Here is a 23572-nt window from a genome sequence, read left to right on the forward strand (position 1 = left end):
TTGTCAGCAATATTCTAAATTTCGGGTACAGTATAACGTTACCAGGCTTACGAGGTTCGGCGTACGGAATTTTAAACAGTATTACTGTGCACTGTTACGGGCCATTCGTGATTGCTTTTCCATTATACATATATATTTTTAACACTAAAGTGTGTTTTCTACGTAAGTAAACGCAATCGTTCGCATATTTCTCAAAATATATTCAATAAACTGAGAATGTAGAAGGTCAATGCAAATGATTTAAAATACGTATGCGTTACATTTTCTTCACTTCGGGTTTTTATTCCATTTTTTTTTTTAAGATTTCAATGAAACATATTTTGAAAATGCAAATTATATTCGGCATTTGCCGAAGCTACGTAAGCTGCATTACTAATACAAACAATAATAAGCAAAAAGGCATATGTTATATAAAACGATCAACATGTTTTAATTGTTTCTATTCTGATAACCAGAAGGGTTATTGATATTGGACCTTTTAGCACCAGACTTATTGATATGTATTTATAACTTAATAGTAAATGAGCGTTATATTAATATCACGATTAATTTTATTGATAAGATTTCAGTGACTGCTAAAACGTATATTATCGTCGAAATGTAACTTTCGGCCGAACACGTATTGTTACTACACTGCTATAATAGACTATAATCCAATAAGAATCACGTATTGGATAATATAATCTAAATATTACTACGTGCGTAATATTATAAAAAGCTTTTTTTATGTTTGTTTACTTTTTCGATATGTCCATACAATGACGTGGCAGGATTCCATTGATTGACAGTTTTACACTATGGTACACCTATTGCACTTTGTATATTCATAATACACTACGGGTAGAACAAGGGTCTACATAAAACGATCATGTTGACGGCCAAATATACATAAAAAATTCTAGTGTTTTTGCCGAATTTGCAGAATATCTCGCCAGTTTCATCACAATCGGATGAACAGTTTAGGAACATATAATATATCATAGAGGCACTATTATAGAGACGAACACACAAACATTAATGTTATTTATATAGATAAATATAGAAAATATACATAAAGGCTGAAAAACTACAATTTTCTAATGAAAAATTATATAACATATTGGATTTTAAAGGAAGCTTATTGATAGCAGTAGTTGAAGTCTAGAGACTAGAATGAAATACAAATCTATTAATTACAATATTAATAAACAAATGCTTCCTCGTCCTAACAGACCTCGCTAAAACGACCGCAAGCTCAGAAAGTCACGCTCGTTAGCTCGTCTACAGCGAATTGTGACACGCAATCGAGTTGTTTTCCTTCTACTTTGTGGGTCAGTGGGTCAATAGCTGGTTACTTGAGAATTTTGAAGCAATACCAAACCGGTTCGTGCATTACATTAGCTAAGCCTAACTCGAATATGACCATATCGTTGTAGGCGCAATTCAGCCAAGGCTCTTGAATACGTGTTAAAAAAATTGATTTATTATTGTTGTATTAGAAACTTTGAATACAGTTAACATTAAAATATATCGATAAATTTATTACTAAAACCTCTTTCTAACTAACCTAGTCTACTTTCGATTTTAATTAAGCGATTATAATTCTAATTCGAAATAAAATAGTTTCTTACAATGCCTACTAAAGAGGCTGATGTATTTTTTTCAAGGAATTTAACAAAAATAGAGTACTCGATTCAAATATAATTTTATCAGTATGCTTTTTTTTATATATATTATGTATTAGATTTGGATAAAGACCTAAAAAAACTTATTAAAAAAATTGGATCGAGAGATATCTAACCTTCATAAATTAGAAAATAATATTGTTATTCATCGAAAGTCGAAGCAGGTTGTGAATCATAAATACAAATTCAAAGACAAAAAATTATAATTCTTGGTAAGACTTTAATGTTTCATAAGTTTAAATTTTGAATAAAACATAACCAGCCGTTAGTTCCGGAGTTCAAACAACGGTGACGATTACGCAAGTAGATATGAAAATCGTTTTGACGCCAGATAGCAACACGATAAAGATCATAGTTGTGCAAACGAGTCGGTCAGCGGGCCAATGTCATACGCTCCCCGGCGGCCCGCCTGCTCTAAATACACTGTAACAGCTTAACTACTCTAAAATACATTCTCTATTACCCTCTGTTACATCTATCGGGAACTGTTATTTACAATTACATTTCTACTAGTTTTACTCGAGTATAATGTCCAAGTTTTAATTTAAATAATAACCAACATTCAGAATTATTAGTGTATCGTATATATGTGTCCTTCGCAAAGAATCGCGAAAGCTCTGCATTAGCATCGATTTTTTTTTTATGAGGCAAATTTAAGCTGTACTTACGGCATTTTATAAATAACATCATAGACCTCGTCACATCAGATAATTATGTTAAAGAGGCGTGTCTGAAGAAGGCATCAACCAAAAAATTTTAGACTCGAGCTTGGGCACCCGTTTACTGTTTTTAGTTACACAAAATAATTTAAATAGAAAAATACCGTGATTCAAAAGCTGATAGCTTTTGCATCAACTTTATGAGAAGTAGAATATTTTTGATTAACCGATCTTTCTCGTCCAATGAGTTCAGCTAGGCTTTTCAGTTGCCTGGTGTCTGAAATTATATCGTGGCAAGAGTCCTATTAGACTGACTATAAGATTTGAAATCTTCATATATATATGAATAATATTTGCCAATAATGGGATTATAGTCTACGTTTACTAGTGGAGTACATGAACATCGTGCAGAATGGTACGTTTCGACAAAATCTCTTTATATCCATAGTATCGTCACACAGGTCACATCACAAATTACTTAAACACTGAGCAGTTTCTGGGCAGGTAGTGTGGCGCACGTTTACTAAGAAACTTAACTGAAAGCACGCTGACTGCTCGTAAACCAGACTGCATAGCGCCATTTGTGTTTCGCTTCCGGTGAAATCTTGTCCTTTAAGAAAACCTTAGAATGACAATTGTCTCTAACATACCTCTATGTCATAATCTACAATTTTTTACGATTGTATAACTTTATTCCTCATGTGTTTTATCAACTTAAACGTATATATTTCCTTTTATAACTTTTTGCTCATCATAAATTAAATTTAGCTGTTCAAAACGTTATCTTATCAAAGTAAATACTTATTTAAATAGTAATAGAAGTAGATGAATCATTAAGAGATTATCCGGAACACCAGAGAGCGCATTCTGGGAAACATAACATAATTGTTTTTATTTTATGATTACGTCACATTTTTTACTGCTAAGGAAAATGTAATTCATAGTTATATATTACAATGTCCATATTACGTAGAAAATAGACAGACGCTCGTACGACACTTTTATTTTTTTGCACTTATTATTAATGTGAATAATACCTGTGTCTACCTTTATTTATTTCACTATTTATTTAATTGAAGCTCTCGCTATGGGTCAAACATTATCTGCTAATATGTACTGCACTGCATATATATAAAGATTATATTTAGATAAAGAATAATAGAAAGATATAGAATATAAAGATTTATATTTAATCGAACATACTGTTACCTTAAATAAAGCAGTAGTTTGTAAATACTATTATAAGCGAATAAAATCAAAAATAAATGAGAGGATAATATTGAATATACACATATTATTTGTTGATCGAAGTAACGCGTTACTAGAATGCGTAAATAATGCCTTCGGTAGGGCATATTACCATTGGACACCATTACAACGCTCGTAGGGTACGGGCGAATATCGCTCAGTACGATAATATGGTAGAACATTAACATACTTCATGTTATTTATAATATTAGAGTATATCGATACAAAAAAATCTTACAATAGTAGTGTATGGGGGAGTATGAATCAATAACATACGAATTATTTGTGTATGTATTGATAACTAAAAGGAATATCATTCTTTTATATGATCTTTAAAATATAGTGTTTTAAGTTGTAAATATTTGTAACGGGCGATATTCCATTCAATCTTCCCAAATGCATAATGATTGTCCGATGTTCCAATCTCATTCTTACTAATATTATAGATGCAAAAGTTAATTAGTTAGACGCCATAACTACTAAACCCATCATAATGAAAATTTAAAATGAAAATTTGCATAAACGTTGTCAACGGTACAGAATAGGACATACTTAACACGCGGGCGGAACCTACGTAAGTCGTAACTAATTACCATTAGTAGACAAAGAAAGGAAACTCTATAAATCGAACGTTCGTCGACGTAATTGTATTTACGTACGACATTTGTTATTATAAATATTATTATTATTTATTATTCACAATAATATCTAAAGAAAACAGATTGCAAGTGCGTTATTAAATTCACATTTGCCATCAAACTGTTAATACGTAATGATCGGCTGGAACGGTTCGCGGAGTCGTCAGTATGCCTGCGCCGACGCGGAAGTGCCGGTGAAAGTGTGGAGAAAGCGCGCAGTTTACCTAATCGGCGCGGGCGCAGCGCGGACGTTACATCAGTCGACCACGTTGTGAAAGTCAATGTTATACAGACAATCCGTGTGAACACACATGCTGTTTGACCGATTTTTAAATTAAGGTTATTTTAATTATTCTTACATGTTACGAATCATGTATAGTATATGCTGAGACATTATTTTTTAACAAAAGCATACATAAGGTATTCTTTTTCTTCGTGTTGTATTTGATAAAGTACAATTTGGTATTGTTATTATTTTTTAGTTATAAAAGATGTTTTTGACAATTCACTGCATAATTTGATTTAATTTACGTTATTCCCAATGATTAAATTTTTAAATCATGATTCTGATTTAATTTGAAAGATTTTTTCAATAACTAATGTTATAATATCAAGGTAAACCAGCCATCCCAACTCGCACGTGACTAACTCAACGAGTTGATTATGATAAATTAAATTACTATAGTGTACGACTTCGAAATTACTCACGTTCTGTAATTTGCCTGGTATTAAAATAATAAAAAAATGATTATTATTTTTAGGTGAAATATGCTTCTCAATTGCATAGTTGGAAAAATATTTTAACTTTAACGTTTAAGAGGTTCGGATTAATTTCATTAAATTGTATTATTTTGAGAATGCAACAACTGCCAAACCATATATTTAAAACTTTTTCGTTTCATCAATTACGATAACTTTAGAGTTTGTTGACAAAAAAGAGATAAGATTGATAAAATGCGGCTATGGCTTTGGCAAATAGGACATGTTTCGAACATAAACCACAATCGGGCTTGAGGCGTCATAGTTACTTCCGCATTGAACGCAACAAGCCATCTCATTCGCTGTATTCAACGTTCGAGGTTGTTATTGTAGCAGATGTATAAATTGACAAATGTTTTACATATAAAATAATTATATTTAAAAAACAAAAACCGACCTCAAAAATTGACCTAAATGGGATAAATAAATACCTATTAAATGGGATCAGCTTCAAACTGTACTAAATGACGCAGATACTGATCATTAAAATCGGGATTAGCTTGTGTTAATAACTTTGGGATAACGCTTCAGATAAATTGTATTTATATGTCTAAATTCTATTTTTGAAAAACGAGCTGATCGAAATCTTTTTTCTCGGAGCTAGACATTACTTATGTTTTGACAACTTGACAACTTATATTTGTGATTTTGTTGATTTTTTTTGGCAAAGTTGTAACAATTAATTTACAACTACATGATGTGTATTAATATTATTGTTGATTAATGTCAATTAATTTGACAGTAACAGTGACTAAAATTGTATTTAACGAGAAGTAAGGACGATCCGTTAGAGCAGGTTTCCGACTTCGCAATGTCAATACCGTTGAAACAAAGATTCTATTTTTAACAAAAAAGACAGCAATTATTTCTACGATTACTATGAATAAACACAATGTAATATAGTCTACATTCCGAACCGGTGGTACTTTTGCATTTAATTTATCTTCTAAAATAACGAATCAAAAATGCTAATAGGTTCTCTTTATACTTTAAATTGTGTGTTTTTATGCTTTTAGTTTTTGCTCTTGTACTGGATAACAGAATAACTATGTCAACAAATAATTGACGAAAATACGAAATGGAGAAAGTAGAGGGGCGTTATCGTTCTAAGTATGATAGTGAGTATCTAAGTAGGTCATGAAAGACGTACATCACGTTGCAAATTAATTGGATAGCTTCGAGTTATACCCATGCCGTATATATTTTTTTACAGTATGTAATATACCTGATACAGCTAAGAGAAATTACCAGCGCTTTATCATATTGATGATCGGATCGTGCAAATTAATAAATACAAAACATTTATCACTGAAATCCTTGACCTAAAATTGAAGCAGATAATGACTATCGCGTGACCCACTATTAAAAACATCCATATATTATTTGGAAAATTTCGCTTTTATCAAAATTTTATCATAAAACAAAGTAAGGTATAGTGTACATTAATTTCTCTTTATACAAAGATATAAACAAAATAAACTTATGACATGTTTTCAAATTACTCACCCGTACGTATTTCCAAAAATAACATGAATCACTTCGACGAATACTAAGAACAGAGTCTGATATTTCTTAATATCGACATAAAGTTTAAATACCGTGTTTTAATCCGTACTCCGAAACAGTCTTCAGGTTTCATTTAATTAAAAAAAACAATAAATTCTTCACCATCAGGTGAAGCGACTTTAATATTCGCAAGATCAAAAAAAAATTAAGTCATTTTACGACGACCATAATTTAATCTTTAATTTAAAGACTAAAGGCAGTTAATTTATTTTTAAACCACTGACCGTCCCCGCTTCGCACGGGTGCAATTTTATATATTATTATTGGGTCATAGTCCCTATTAGCGTAAAAACTTACGGCATATGTGTTCATAAGTTTTCTGAAAAAAGTTTTTTATTCCTGTAAGAACCCTCTTAAGAGTATTAGAATACTAAAAAAAATAATGAATTCTTATGTTATGACGTGACCCAGGGAAATATAGATTCATTTATATATATATATATACGTCATATAGATACATATTTGTGCGATTGATTTACGTTAATTTAAAATTTATTAATCGAATTCAAATCATATTAAAACAATTTATTGTGTAAAAGAATAACGAGCGGTTGATTCTTAAGTTGATTTAACAAGTTGCTTCCTCGTCTGCGTTGTCGGTAGGAAACGCAGGCCGCCAGTGAGCGTGCCTTGACCTCTTTTGGTGCTAATACCTCTCTACATCTGGCTATTGCAACCACAAGATGTGTTGTATGAGTTGTATCTATCGATAAGCATAGGCTTAGTCGCCAAGTAATTCCTACCTATCGACTTTAAAACATGAGAATTTGAAGTAATTTATTTTATGGTATACGACACTTATGCGAGTGTAATAATAATTTTACTATCATATCGAGATTAACATTTTATTGTCATTGTTACCTACTATTAAAAATACTTTTTTCTGAAATATTATTAATATATGTAAGAAATTGTAAAAGCGGCGATTGTACATGTTCCTTTATTTTTGGACAAAATGTTTTTGGCGCGTCAAAAAATCTGATTTCTTCACAAAATTTCCGAGAAATAACGTTCGTATGCATGCCAAACGTATTATGTTATTACATTTCTATAAACAACGCTGTTGTTTAATTCATTTGCCATTTACAATTTTTTTCTTTATATGTCGTATTGAGAGTCAACAACTCATTAATTGACTACGTAATCCTATTGAGATTGACACACAAAACAAATTAAGAAAAAATACATGATGGAAACGAAAATTATCTATTGTATCTGTATAAAAGATATATATTCGGAGAAATAGTCAGCCAAAAAAATATTCACAACGAAATGTCAACAGCTAAAATTAGCGAACATTTACACGAGGTCATATTGCGCGTCAGTCAATTCCCGATTTCCTCACGATGGCGCTCATATTGCTTACATCTTTGCAATATCATTATCAATTTAACCTTGCTTAGCTATTCTATAAGCGGCTTCTACAAAATAGATGCATAATATTAAATTAGATCTAAGTCTAAGGAAGGCCAATACTTACACAACGAACGTGAGAATTCAAAATATATGCAAGTCCTTTACACCTGCGCGGAATGCCTCGATGGAATCTTAAAATTTATTGCCTCCTCACGGAAAAAGATTTTGACGGCTACCTGGTCTCTTTTTATAAGGCAAGATAGCTCATGAAACGAAACAGACCCTGATTGTAACATGTTCATATTAATATGATGGACAATATTGTTTTATATTTGTAGCTCCAAACAGGAACTTACAATACTATGAGAAGATTAAGTTTTTTAGAAAACTTCAGACCTTATGCTTAGCTTATAACTATGACTAATTCTTCATAATTATTATAGCAAAAAACTTTACTTTGTAGTATCTACAAATTTGAGACGCCATAGCTCCAATTCTCGATTCTAATTTGTTTAAATAAATTCTACTATTAACACGATCAAAAACGGCAACGGGAAACATATATTAATTGGTTATTAATATAATTTAAATGCAAGAATATCAAAGTATTTAAGGTTGAACAAAATTTGAATAATAATTATTGCTCAGAGAAAGCAAAAACACAATTTATATTAGTATAAAGGAACTCTACATTTTTCTGATATACTAATTATTACGGATGGTATAACTGTAACTATGACAAAAGATCACTCAAATACGTATATTCGCCTATTTGAAAATTATCGAAAAAAAAATTAACATATGAAACGTTTAAATAACATAATTTGTTAGTGCTACGCTTTATTTTTTAATAGTTATTTGAAACGCCCCCCAAAAATGTAATAAAAATTGGAAATAAACTTATTCCGATTGAAGTCACTTGAGCCGAATAAATGTATTTAATATTTTAAAAGAAGTAAAAGTATTTTACTTACAGTTGCCATCGAGCTGCTTGAAATCCGAATGGTTAACAATCCATTAACTAATGACACAAATCACTTTATACTTTGTGATACACAATAGTAGCGTCGGCGTCTCAGACACTTCACTTATGTAAAAAAAGACACTCACTTCAATCCAACTTTATTATGCACTAGCTTCGTAAAGTTAATAATTTAAATTGACACTAACGTTTATTCAATAAGAGTAATAATGGTTACATAAACTACACACAGTCACACACCGTATCTGGGTTCACACCCAGCTCCACCGAGTAGGTACCTGTAACAAGACAAAGCCGTGGTAAGTTTCATCATTTTAAAACGACAAATAAGGAAAATATTCTTGTTTTAAACGTTGTATCAGTGGCTAAGAAAGATACTCACTTGGATTATAGTAACTAAAGTGAGTACTAAAATTAACTGGGACGTAAAGAATTTCGTGTTAACGAAATCCGTGCACGTGTTATCAGACCGCTGACCAAACGCTGACTGGCTGGCGCAAAGGGGGAAATCGGTGGGAGGGGAGCGTAGACGGAGGACAGATCGAGGGAGGGAGACTGTCTGGTCGACTGGTTGGTCGACCTATTGGCACGGCACGCACACAAATATGCTGTCAGTAAAGTTTCTAGGTTGATTTGTTTTACGCATACATACGCAGTGACGAAATACCAATACAGATAATTTTATAAAAAGGTTAATCTCAAGTATCATCATAGGTTAATTAAATATGCGCTTACATTTCGTAAAATACACTCCAGGAACTATTGTTGCATAAAATTTTCCTAAGCGAGTATCCGCAACCTTCAGGAGTTCTCATGGCCACGCGCTCAAGCGTAAAGGTCATCTCATACTGTTGCCTGGCAAGTGGCAACTAACAATGCTCGTCGAATTGTGGTCTATCCGAGGTTTTAATCGAGTCGTATACCAACTCATATAGAATACAAAGTGTGCCGTTGATAAGAACAGTTATCCAAATGCGAATGAAGGAAACGTTAGTAAGATAACCGACGTTGATAAGCTAAATACGTAAGCATACTAAAGACATTGAAGGGCGCGCGGAATTTATCATTTTTTAACGTACAAAATTATTTAAGAAGACGAAACAGGTTCACTTCCTACACCGTAGCAACCTTGTATTCGTCACTGTTATCGTGTATAAGCTAAACACTATATAAATTGAAATAAATGATATCGTAAATGTAAAAAATTACATATACTAGTTAATTATATATGTTGAAGTTTTAAATGTATATCTGTCTGGTTACTAAAGATTTTTCCTTAATAAATCTATGCAAATAGACTAAATTAACAAACATTCATGCCTTCATCAGAATTTCTAGACACATTTCTTCCTATATGTCCGGGTGACCGGGATTCACCGTATTTAAATGCGTTTATTTAACTTACAATGACGTTTGTTAGGGTAGAATCTTGGAAGCCACGAAATTGAAATTTTGCAAGAATTGACATTTCACTTTTGAATATAATAAAACCGCAACAATTTTGTTTTAGTCTGTTTTTTAAACTTTTCTAGTTACATTAAGTATTATATTCTAAAATTCGGAATAAAAACACTAGACTATAAATGAATTAACTTTACTAGAAACATAAAATTTATCATTTAAACTTGATCTCCCGTTGAGCTCTATATTTTGATTGTCGCTTCATATTAATAAAATGTATTATAGTTTTATAAAACAATTTTTGATATTTCACATATGAATCAATTGTAATTTAGTCTTCGCATCTTATAATACACGCATCTTCGTATTATATCTCGATCGAACCGCTACGCGCAGAGATAAATAAAAATAAATTCTCGGATAATCTTCGTGGGGGTAACGCACTTGTTTGGTTCTGTGCGTCTTTCCCTCTCGCACCGGACCGTACAAGTTTTTTTTGCTCGTATGCCGAGTCATCGCCTTACCAGTTTTTTTTTATATTTTTAATGCCAGCCACATAACTCGTGGCAAATGGCGAACCTTTCACTGAACGAATACCAGATTATATAAAAAACCTTATTCTTCTAAGAATTCCGCCTGATTAGGTAATCAACACGAGATTTACCTACTAAACAAAATATCGTCAAGGTTAACTTTTGTTTATAATATAATACATGTAAGAATCTTATTAAGGCATAGAAACTTACACACATCGATGACATCTCCTCAGTAATCCATCAGTATTGTTAAACTGAAATCACAAGGTTATTCGCATAACACTATCTAAGAAAAGAGCGTTTTAAAGTCTTAGTCACGATTCGGGACAGAGTTTTCATTAATTTATGATTATTGTAAGATACAAGATTCTCGTTCCTAGTATGTGAACGTTGTACCGCGGTTGGAATAAGACTGAGACCTGTTCGAGAGAAAGTGACTAAGCGCTTACTTTCCAGTCATCCAGCCCGCTGTGGTCTGCACGGCCGACGATCCGCTCGGAGGCTACCGTTACCCTCTTTTTGCGCAACCAGGTCGCACGTAAAGTTCACAACTTGGATAGCAACAACTTTTTTGTAGGTTATGTTAACTTACGACTCTCATAAATCGCATGAACAAATTTAAACGCACCTGATTGCATAATTCCACTGAGACAAAAATATAACTAAGTGCTGACGTGTTCCTGGCGTTATATAAACGTTATGTAGTAATGCAGTAGGTATCGTTGATTACTATTATCGACAAAGATCGAATATAACTAGCAATTAACAATACAATTGATTTGCAATATACATGTTGTAATTAGGTTATTTTAATTAATTTTGTATAACTATATACTTTTTATAAATTCGTTACTTATTATCTTATATTAAATAGCGTTTTTCAAGGACCATTACTTTCTAAACTTAACGTTAAAGTCTGACAAACATCTAGAAATTTATTAAAATATTCATCTCTTTTTTTAATTACAAATATAAGAAAAGATTCATTAGAATAGTAAGCATAAAAGAACTGATGGACTTTGTTGAGGACACGAGGGGTAAACTCGATGCTTACATCATCGTAATTTTCCCTTAGGTTAAAAAGTACGATTGATAAAACATGTTGGGACTCGAGACTAGTCACTATTTACGACACTAAACTACGCGATTATATCAATCAGATCAATAATAATAATCATAATATTACACAAAAAGACTAAAAGACTCCATTCCAGATGCTAACTGACAAGCGACGCAAATCCCACATAATGTTAGGTTTCCTATAACTTTTTTTTACCCTTTTAAGGTTAAAACTTCAAAAGCTTTACACGACTAAGTTTTATATATAAAAATCGATGCCTTAATATTAATTTTCTCCTATTTAACCCTCAGATGTTATGAATTTCCAAGACGCCGTTACAAATAGCCTTTTAGTTATAAATAGCTTCCCTGAACATAATTTTAAAAATTTTCCATTTATGTATTACCTTAGCATATAATTATTTCAGTGGTACTTTATATAATTACTGCATATATACGACATACAAATAGTGTTATTTAATATAACTATTGAGGGTATCAGGTATTAATTAGACTATGTATTTTTCGTACTTCTCATTTTTTTTTATCAACAGGACCATCCCTATTTCGTATTTCAATTTTAAGACGCTCTTTGTGAGAGTAGATTAGTAAGAACATAAAGAGCGCGTGTAAATAAATGGCACTTGCAAAAGTGAAACAGATTGACATATTTTTCATCAGAATCGCTACACTCAAATTTGACCTTGAAATGTACCCTTATCGCACCAAAAAAGAGAACGATGTCACTGCTTACTCAAAAATATCTTTAATCTAAGTTACAGTAGAAACTTTTTTGGTAGGACCAAATAAGGAATATACGGTGTATAATGCACAAGTGAGGGCAGTCGAGCTCTGAGCGGCAGTGGCCTGACCTTGTCTCTCATGGACACACAATTGGGTCAAGCGGTCAACAATTTCGCACTTTTTGTGACTGCATACACCAGTCATAACTATCGACTAACTAGTTTTGATTGATCAGCCATATTAGATCAGATATATTTCAATAAATATCGGGCATGTTTTGGTCTTTAACGATATCGCACACCCTCTTACCGTTAATATAAAGTAAATATCATTAAAAAAACTACCGAGTCGAATTCCATGCGAACTAAGAAAACTAACGGGTCGGAATATATATTTTTTTGATTCGAAGGCAATTTTTTTATTATTTTTTTCAATAACTTATTACTGAATATTTGTACAAACACACATCTGAGAATCGGATACCGAATACGAACGAACCGAAGGGTCTGAAATATATATAGTAGAGATTTATTAAAATTTAGACTTCCGAAAACTTTCAATTGGGAAGTTAACAGATTAAAGAATTATACTAAAAACGTAAGTATTTTGAGTGAAAACGAATACATTGTTAACAGAATGTAATGGGTAAGTGAGGTGAGCAATCGAGCATTTGACTGACCTTGTCTTTCACGGACTCACAATTGGGTCAGTCGGTCAGCATTTTCGCACTTTTTACATCACGTGCACGTTGCATTCGATCATTATTTTTATTTTACTGTTAAATATTTAGTAAATACTTTCATATATTTTCGTTTCATACATTAGTAGGTATTTGACGAATAATAATAGATTTAGTATTTTTCCTTTATTTATATCGATGTTTATATTATTTGAAATGTATTAGTATTTAAAAAATGTTCTCTTGTTTTATATTTGAAGATATGAAAAACTTCGTTATCTTAACATACATTCTCAATACACATATAAGTACTTCACAACAGATTGTTTGAATATTATTATTTGTTTTTTTTTTTTTTTTAAATAAATAAATAGAATCGTTAATGAATACATTCGTTCTGGTCTAAACGTCTATTGGGAAGAAAACTATACAAAAGTTCAATCATCGTCGATATAATGGAAATATAATAATGGTAAGTGAAACAAAATTAAATTATTTTTGTTTACTAGTTACGAAATAAATTATGATATACTTAATTCATGTAATTGAAAGGAATTAATATTAATATGATGGTATTGAACATGTTAGCGATGTTAGAATTTGATAGATACGTTGGTCGGTAAGGTTGCATATTCCAATGTTAGAGGACGAATCTTTACTCATGTTATTGGAATAGGATGAAATCTTTGACCTTAATTTGACGTTACATCATTAATCAAGATCTAAAATAATCTATGATATTCAAGAGATAGATTCGTGAAAAAAAATACGTTATTTATGTCGTCGAAGTTGTCAACGAAAATTTTGGAATTATAATTAATAAAGTAGTTTAGTGGATTAGTGTTGTATTGTTAATATAGATAGATTAATAAATAACTGTTTATGGAAAGGCGCATGGAATATCTAAATTAAAGTTTGTTTATCTTTGTCTCCAATTGGAATAGGCTTTCCAAATATAAATAAATATTGGACAACATCACATACATTACTCTGACCCCAATGTAAGTAGCTAAAGCACTTGTAGCTAAAACACAAATGATTCAACAAAGTATACAGTTAGGTACAGTTTTTTATGTATATAATGTACAATATTTCTACTGTACCTACATGTTAATAAACAAACCCAAATCGATAACTATAAGTATTAAAATAAAAAAATATGTCTATTCAATTCGAACTTTTTGTGATTCCACGTGTTTTCTTAAATCGTTAATTTTACTAACACCGTCCTCAATAAATAAAGATCGGGCATAGACAAGAATATAAAAAAAAATCTGTTTCATTCCCTTCTCCACAAGTCCGTCGTCGCAGGTAGATATTGTTTAACTCAGATTGTGCAAGGCGCATTTTATTGAAAGCAAAGAAAGGAAAGAGATAGCAGGTTTAAGGATTTATTGTCATCAATAGTCGTCTAATATCGTCTCTCTTTTTTTGACACATCGCGCTGTCCATTCTTTAATGACTTATAACGTAGGGAGATTTTTTTTTTATAAAAATATTTGAGCTATTGTTCCTAAGAACACAATGTGATAACGAAGTTACAAAATACCCTTAGTTCATCACAGTTCACACCGGATATTCATTTCAACTTGTCAACTATAGAATTAGATATTATTTGTCCGATATTTTTTGATTTAAAAAAATCTAATTGTAACATAAGGAATATTATATATCTATATATAGTTAAGGATTTAAGTTATTATTTATCATCGTCATTGATATTGCAATGTATTTTTCTTAGGATAACTAAAACCACAACCATATTCGTTGTATATGTATATATTATTGTAATACGTTACTAATTATAGATTTTGACAAAGATCGTCACCACATTTTTATGTTCTAATTTGATTAATAGGAAATAAAATGAGTGGTGTTAGTCAAAAATTGTCTTAAATTGGTTCGAATAAAATTGAAAGTATAATTCGTAAAAAATAACACACAATGCAAAACATTATTCTTATTTGTACTTTTAAAGCCATCACTAATCTTCAATTTACTTTGCGTCTGTTTTATTTATGTACAGTACTTCGCAACACGTATGTCAGAACTATGCAAGCTAGAATAGGCCGTATTTTATAACGACAATAATTATCAAAATGGCTGTTCATGGACAGATGACAATCGTTTAAAGCAGTGATTCCCAAAGTGAGACTTGCTGGGGGTCTACGTGGCGTGAATAAAAAATGGGGGTCCATAAGATGTTAATGGGGGTCCACGAAAATTTATCTGCTTTTGATAGTAAAGAGTAAAAATGTAAGCATAGTTTTTATAAGGGCCTACTTACATTGTTTTAAGTACCTAACTAAGCAGATAATATTTTAATAAGGCAAGCGACTGTTACTTGACCAAACTTGCGTATTCGATATTACGCACAATTTCGTGTACAGACTTGCAAAGCGCTATCCGCCCGACAATGTTTAATGCTTGTTCAGACATGAACTTGATCACCACTATAAATACATGAAGGAAGCCAAAGGTTTTTTTTTTCTTCATCAGTTTGAGAGAATCGCTAAAAAATTCACAGATTTTAATTGCTGAAATACTCGTAGGGTAAAGCACCAATATTAAACAAATTTAAATTTAGTTCATATTTTAGTGTTTCTCTCAAACTCTGATTACGGACACATGCCAATAGGTGGTCCACGAGAAAAATAAGTTTGGGAACTACTGGTTTAGAGCGGCAGAATTACAGCACAGATGTTGCGCAAGTCGGATGCCTCATGCCATAGTCCAGAGACAATGTCCGATGCCGCCGTAATGACATGTACCTACATTGTTATGCATTTGTGTAAAGTTGTGTATGATATAATGTCTTACATTACAATAAATGTACTTTATTCGATGGTATACTATATTTATTAAAATAATATTTAATTAATTTTTTATTCCATAATTAGCTATTTAGGTGAGAGGATCAGAGGACAGTGACGATAACTACGTTTCCAATTTCGATTCTATTCGTCGTGTGGACTGCTAACAAATAATAATAACTCGCAGCGATTACGAACGAGTCATCGACCTTCGAAAAATCTGACCTGCGCCGCGCGCCGCAAGGTTGCGCGCACGACATCGCAACATACAGAGCGCTAGTTCGATAAAACTCAAGCTGTTCGAAAATATTCACGTACACATTGCATTCACACGTTTCTTCAGTATAAATAAATTTAAATATAACTGCTTCTACGTTTAAAATACATACTGTTTCCACGAAAAATTGAATTACCTATTAACTCGTAGTCTCGTACTAAGAAAGGACTCATTCTCTAGTATAAAAAATTTCGAATGATGATCAAATCTTTTTTTCTTAAATAATCCTTTCACATTCTTTGTTGAATTTAAATTTACTATGTATTCTAAAATTTAATTACTTATCTTTCTAGATAGAGCGTTGTACATCAATCGCAATTAAAGGAAACAGGCCAAATTTTAATTGTTTGTTCGGTATTAATTTTTTTTTTACAGAAAAAAATTAAATAGCTTATTGTAGATATAATATAGCAGCAATCGCAGTTGATTTGCTGGCATTTACTGTAGAGTTCCGTTGCTGTCTCCGAAACTCACTATCGAAACTTTCGGAACCTTAATCGTACCAATTATATAATTATGCAAATCCTTATCCAAACGACGGAGCTATGGCCGAACACACAGAAAAATATAAACATCAAATTGAAAACTTTCTCCTTTATTGAAATCGGTTAAAAATGTTGCGTTATGCCAACTATTTAAAATTCATTCATTTATTAGTCTTGGAAATTTATATTTAGATTTATTAAGTTTTAATATTTATATACTTTATCACATACAGAGACTTGTACAAACTACATAAGTGTAATATTTATGGGATAGTCGATAATTTCAATAAATTTTAGATCTTGATATCAACATTATTCTTTTAATTGTGTAATGTCATTTATGGATTTTAAATGATAAAAAAATAATAGAAACTTTGGATGAATTGCGTTTATTTTGGATGTTTTTATGACTACTATTTACCAACAATTAAGACGCGCGTTCTGAGATAGATTATTATTATTCCACCACAAAATTAGCGTTTTTACTTGATAATGATAGTTTCGACTTTGAGCGGTCAGCGACTGGAGCGAGCTGCTTATGACCCAACATTTGACTAATATTGTTATGGACGTTTAGGAACTCGAATGCACATAGACTTAGATGTGAAAGAATGTCAGATCAAGAAAAACATTTTTTTGAATATTTAATTTGATTATTAATGAAACAAACATTAAGGTGAGTTGAAATAAATTAACCTTTAAAATTTAAATTATAGCCCAATGACAATGTAAAAAACACTTTACTTGAATATTATTTGATTAAAGAAAAATAACATGGCTGCGGAAATTACAAATAACAATTAACATTTACTTGAAATACGGTTGCAAAACCTTATCGTACATTCACCGATAATATATTATCTGATTTCGATTACGAGAAGTTAATATTCAGTTTATTTTTATGTTTATATGTTCCTTGACCTTTTCCGCGGCCGGCTTAAAGTAGAATATTCGCAAAACTTGTCCGTCTTGAAATCGAAGGTGCCGATCATTGTCGAAGGTTATTCGTAGTTTTTAAAGGCAATAAAACCAATCTTTATATGTACATAGATGTCGTCCAAAAAAATAAACTATGAAATTCTGATTTAAGCAATTCTGAGCAATTGAGCAAAGCTGTGTTTTTTATATATGCTAACTGTTATTTTTCATCCCCAGCGCTGACTAACAAATGACTAATTTTAACAATTATTATAAAAACGGCAAGTGTAATGGTACATTTCCAATAAAATTAAAAGAAAACTTTAGTAATTACTGAAACTCTTGTCACCAACACGTGCCAACATAAAAGTCGGCAATTATTTTTATGTGAAGCAGTTTTACTTCCGCTCTTGATAAAAGCATTAATATACGATTTTAATTATTGGTTATTGCAAAAATTTGAATGGAACGTTTATCGTACAATAATTAGTCAATTAAAAGCCCCGTTAAATTATCACGGCTACTATTTGGTTTAGAATGAGAAGTAAGCCCATAAGCTATTATAGGTTCTGCATCGTGTTTCGAATAATATAAATATGATGATATACGATGAAACGGTTTATAGTTATTATTAATAATTAAACAGATAAAGAATGTATTTTATAAAAAAAAACGAAGTATTTTTACTTCGTTTTTACTCAGCAAAAATGTGTTTTCGAAACCATGATATATAGTTTTGTAAGCATATGTATGCTTACTGCCTACGATTGTTATCTTTTTTAATATTCATATTTCTAGGTAGCATGACTAAAGTTGATGTTTTAACTTAAAAGATTAATTTAAAAAAAGGAACTAACCGTTTAAAATATAATATAATAAATTAACATAATATTGCAAATAGTTTGAAAAAAAATTGGTTTTATTTGCGGCAAATAACTTATTTCTCAACTATCGAATAACTTTTAGGGTCTGGTCAGTAGGTATGCTTAGCAAATGGGTTCATCATCAATATATATTATTTATTAATAAAACTTAATATGAGCGGAAAATTGATACGGTTTAATTGTGTTGCTTCAGTCCGTCAATTGATTGTCAATCATCATGTCGATTGTCACGTGAATAATTTTACAAGTAACGTCTAAATTATTAATATGGAATTATATATAATATAGAATTAGTAATTGTAATTTAATCGATTATTGGCAATCGATTTGTAGGATGTTTTTGCTTATGTACGAGTATTAAAACACTTGTATATTAAAGAAAAAAAAAACATAAATTTACGTAATAACATCATTAAAAAAAAGTGTTGTCACTTTATTCAATTTAAATTCAATTTTGCAGTATTGTACTCCGTATTATCAATTACAGGTATCTAGTTGAATTTGGAGTTTACTTGTCATTACAAGATCCGTGTTTTTTATCATTTTATGAAAATTTAAATATTTCGAATAATCGACCACAAACATGTGGTGGTGAATCCATGTACATCAAGGTTGTAAGGATGATTACCGTCGGTATCATTTAATGATTACTACAATTGCACACGACTGTAGTGGTAATCGATCGATTTTTTACTAGATTTATTTAATTTATCACGTCCTAACTCGCTTACAACTAACCGTACCTATCAAGATATAATAATGCTAAGCATATTTCTTCGTATGGGATCACAATCGTTATTTTAAAATAGTTATCGACTACAAATACTATTTACTTGTAATAGATATACGCAATAAACATTGTTTTGTAAGACGTTACGTTTTTATATCGATGTAAAAAATCTAACAGAGGTATTTGATCTCGAGACGAAACATCTCTCAATAATCATTTTAATCGTTGTAAAGATAAAACAAATTTACGATTGAGATTTTTATTTCTTGTATCAGTATTCAAATCGTCAAGCGATCAGAGCAATATCCGCAGTTGTTTTATTTCAGCTTTGTAGTGTCGTGTAAGGTCGCTCGAGGTGAACACCCCATCAAGGAGAACCGTTGACCCCCGATCATATCCGTGTACGTATTGGCACATCGGCTTGAGGCTCACAGGGTAAAAATTACGTATTTAACAACGTGTCGTTTGTAATTCAAGCTATATATGGTAATCGTCGTTGATACTTTATGTACCGAATAATTATTATTATTTTTTTAATCTTTCTTATAAATTTTAATTCAAAATTTGGAAAACAATCGTAATTCCGGATGCTTTCGTAAAAATAATTTATAGATATCATACTCAATATAAATGGAAATTATTCTTAATTGAGTCTATTATGGTCAAGCGTGTGACAAAAACTGCACCAGGTCTTAATGACGGCATTCCTTTGAAGTATTTAGATATGTGGTTTACTGTATGTACGTCATTAGTGCAGTCAGCGATTGTAAATACACAGGTTACCGTTGTTACCCGTTAGAGGGACTGCCACTACAAACGAGTTATCCTTCCGGGTTCATATAATGCTGTGCTCTTTAACCGTGACTGGCTCCGCTTTTGCGCTTACCAGCCTTACTTCTTGCGCGCCGGTATCTAATTAATTTAATATTTTAAGAAACACTAATATGAAAGAAATATTGGGGGAAATAATATTATATAAATGATGTTGTATTAGTTATTTTTTTTTTCACTTACTGTAAACCATTAACCAATACTCTAAAATTTTTTTTTTGTGAAACGTAATTTTTTAACTACAAAATAGTCTCTTCTGGCCTACGAGTTGAACCATTAACCTTTATAATGAATATTAAAAAATCTATTTAATTGAAAAATAAACAGTCTAATAAAATTACATGTGAAAATGTAAATATTCTGATTGTTTAATTGTTTTGGGTTACTTATCTTAGTCTTCGATTTGATTTTAATTCAATAGACTTATAATGCTGCATAAAAATTATGTATGATAAGTTCTTTGAACTCATTTATTCTTCCTCAGTAAAATAATATAATAGAAATACCGTGACTTGCGCAGTTTGGTCCACCTACATAGCTCACCCACATCCTTTCAAATGTATTATAATGATCGATTCAATATTTATATATTACGACGTATTATTAATTTTTAATAGTGTTCATTCGACGACAATATAGGTTACTAGGTTTCACCTCCGTGTTAGGGGGCGAGTCGAAGGTTTTAGGTATAAACAAGTCTGTCTCTGCTTGGGGTTCATGCTTGCTTTATATTAAATTTTATCAAATTCGGTTTAGTAGTTTAGCCGTGAAAGCACGAAGTGTACTGACAGATAGGAACACAGACAGAGTTACTTTCGCATTTATAATATTAGTTTAGATGGTTCGGTACATACTCATAAGACGCTGAAGCAGACAGGATATAAACATTCTCTATATATTTCGTATTGCAATAATACAATTAATAATTGTAACTTTAAATGGACGCTATCGAGGTCTGTTTTAAATTTTAAGTGATTAGTTTTATTTTCAGAAGAGAATGAAACCATTTATTAATGCGACATGCGACGTGAAACGATCGTTTGGGAAATCGATCGATCAATTAATTTATCGTCCGAATTGATTCTCAAAAAATCAGGCTTGTTTAAATTTTTTACCAATACATAATTTGAGTATCTATAACTAAATTAATACTGATGATATATATTTTTAAAAGTTACGTTAGTTAAACAACATACGCATAATAAAGATATTTAATTGAATTCGTTTCTTACCATGGAGGCATAATATTAAGAAAATATTTGCTTATTTCTGCATACGACAGAGATTTAACGGTATGATAAGGATTTTAAAATAAAAATTTTGGCTAAGAACTTGACTCAATATGTATTTCGGTGGTCACAATGCTTTCGTTATACAAGTAGGACGAGTAAATAAACAAATGTGTTAGTACGAGGTCGAACCTTGAACTTTGTCAGCGATATCTCGACATCCGCATAATTAACGATGGTCAGATATTATTAGTAGCTCCCGCTTACGAATCGATTTAGTCAACGTAAATTCGTCTACTTCAATTTGTAGCAGATCAATGATTTTTAACTAGAAATATTTGAAAATTTCTTATGGAAATATCTATACTTCTAAATATGTAGGTTTATGTAGGTTTGGCAAACAAGTTTATTATTTCAACCTTCAAATTAAATGCAAGGTAACAAGATAAATAAATAATTCGTCAGAACAATGTAAAATGTAAATTTGGTATGTATCACTTGTAGATACTAATTTTAGAAAAAAAGATATATTTTAAATAATTTTAATACCATTAATCTATTTGATGCAAATCTTAACAACTATGAATAAACTCATATCCCGGAGAGGTGATTTTAAGCACTTCTATTTAAGATCATAAAATATTCATTGCGACCGCCGCCGCACCTGCATGACGAAGTTCGTCGAGGGTAGGATTATACTTGATGTTTCCGGTACTCAGCTTCACGAATTCACCTCTTTAATATTTTAATAGCTTGCGAGCTATTGAGCTATTTGAATTAAATTGAAAAGTATTTTGCAAGCAATATCGGTACGAAACGATAACGAACACGGAACAACACAAATTCTTTATTCATGCAAGTTAATCGGTTGAGGGAAAAAATACGTGAAGAAACTTTCGACTATTCTCGGCTCAATAGCATTACGACACGGTTTGCGAAAGCGACTGTTTCGCCATTAGCGCGTCGAGTTTTTGACAGCGACACAACCTCCCGCGATATCATCTAAACCGGTATTTGAATACTGATTAACGCGATATCAGTCTTCGTGGGAGTTCTGGGAGTAACCATTCAGAGCAGGCGCGTTCGTCGGACGAATGCTAACTTTTTATAGCAACAGAATGTAACCTAGCGAGAATGTTTGGCAGGTAAGCGAGTACAGTATCTCAGTGTAAACTAGATAGAGATGGCGGTAAGCTACATGACTCGGTCGGGAACTGGTTCAGACGCGCGGAGGGGCGGGGGTCGGGCCCCAGACGGAGGGACGTCATTGACCTGCGCCCCCGCCCTCGCGCCGCTCGCTCCCTGCCGACACCCGCGCAAACCGTAACTTCATTGTATTGCTGCACTGCGAATCAAATTTGGTATAGCGGAGACGTTTTTGTCAGCTTCGTTCGCCGAGTAAACTCGATTAAACTGCTTTTTAGACGACGACGAGGAAGGAAACACGGTAATCGGTATTCGAGATTCTTAATTTTATCATCAAAAAGGAAGTAATAAAATCAACGACGTAGTTGTCTATAAAAGAATATAAAAAGAAAGGGAGTCAACAACAAAAGTTAGAGGCAATGAGCAAAAAGTTCACCGAAGGTCGTTTGAGCTAGGCACAGCGAGACGATACGACAGAACACATTTTGAACGAGCGCAGTTCTTGACTGGGTCAAGTTCATTATTTAACTTGAACTAAGATTATTTCTTAGTTACAAAATCATTTTAACTATAAATATAATTAACTCATATCTATTTATTAAGAATTTCTATTTGCGTTAGTAGACTAGAATTCACTAAAATATAATGTTTTAACTTTTTCCAATGAAATGAAGGCGTCATTAAATTGTAATTTTTTAATTCTTGGTATTACAGCAAGTTACATAATTATTATTTTCTTAATTACTTCTATCTACCAAGCACATGTCCAATAACATTCAACACTCAAGTGCGTTGGGTTTGGATACAGGGTGTGTATCCCATTACGATGAGAGGTCTCGACGACAACTTAACAGCACATGTTCACAAATTGATAAAAAAATAAACTGGGACCAGCTTAATCATAAATCTACTTTTACATTGTACGTAAGGCAACGTTTAAAATTTTAAGTATAAGTAATTAAATAGTA

The 23572-nt window shown here is 31.7% G+C and overlaps 1 protein-coding gene across 4 annotated transcripts in view; it reads right to left on the reverse strand.

Annotated features, from left to right (window-relative positions):
• The window catches only part of LOC113398321 (uncharacterized), a 49888-nt gene that overhangs the window by 18598 nt on the left and 7718 nt on the right, over positions 1-23572 (reverse strand). For 2 of the 4 annotated variants that reach the window (XM_026636987.2, XM_026636990.2), the window contains exons 1-2: positions 9255-9394; positions 8865-9150 (exon numbers count right to left, since the gene is read on the reverse strand). The gene's annotated coding sequence lies outside the window, so the exon portion shown is untranslated. Of the gene's footprint in view, positions 1-8864; positions 9151-9254; positions 9395-11019; positions 11126-23572 lie in introns of those variants that run through there. The other 2 variants (XM_026636989.2, XM_026636988.2) reach the window with 2 other exon arrangements.

Source organism: Vanessa tameamea, chromosome 7 (genome assembly GCF_037043105.1).
Source record: "Vanessa tameamea isolate UH-Manoa-2023 chromosome 7, ilVanTame1 primary haplotype, whole genome shotgun sequence".
NCBI classification, from domain to species: Eukaryota; Metazoa; Arthropoda; class Insecta; order Lepidoptera; family Nymphalidae; genus Vanessa; species Vanessa tameamea.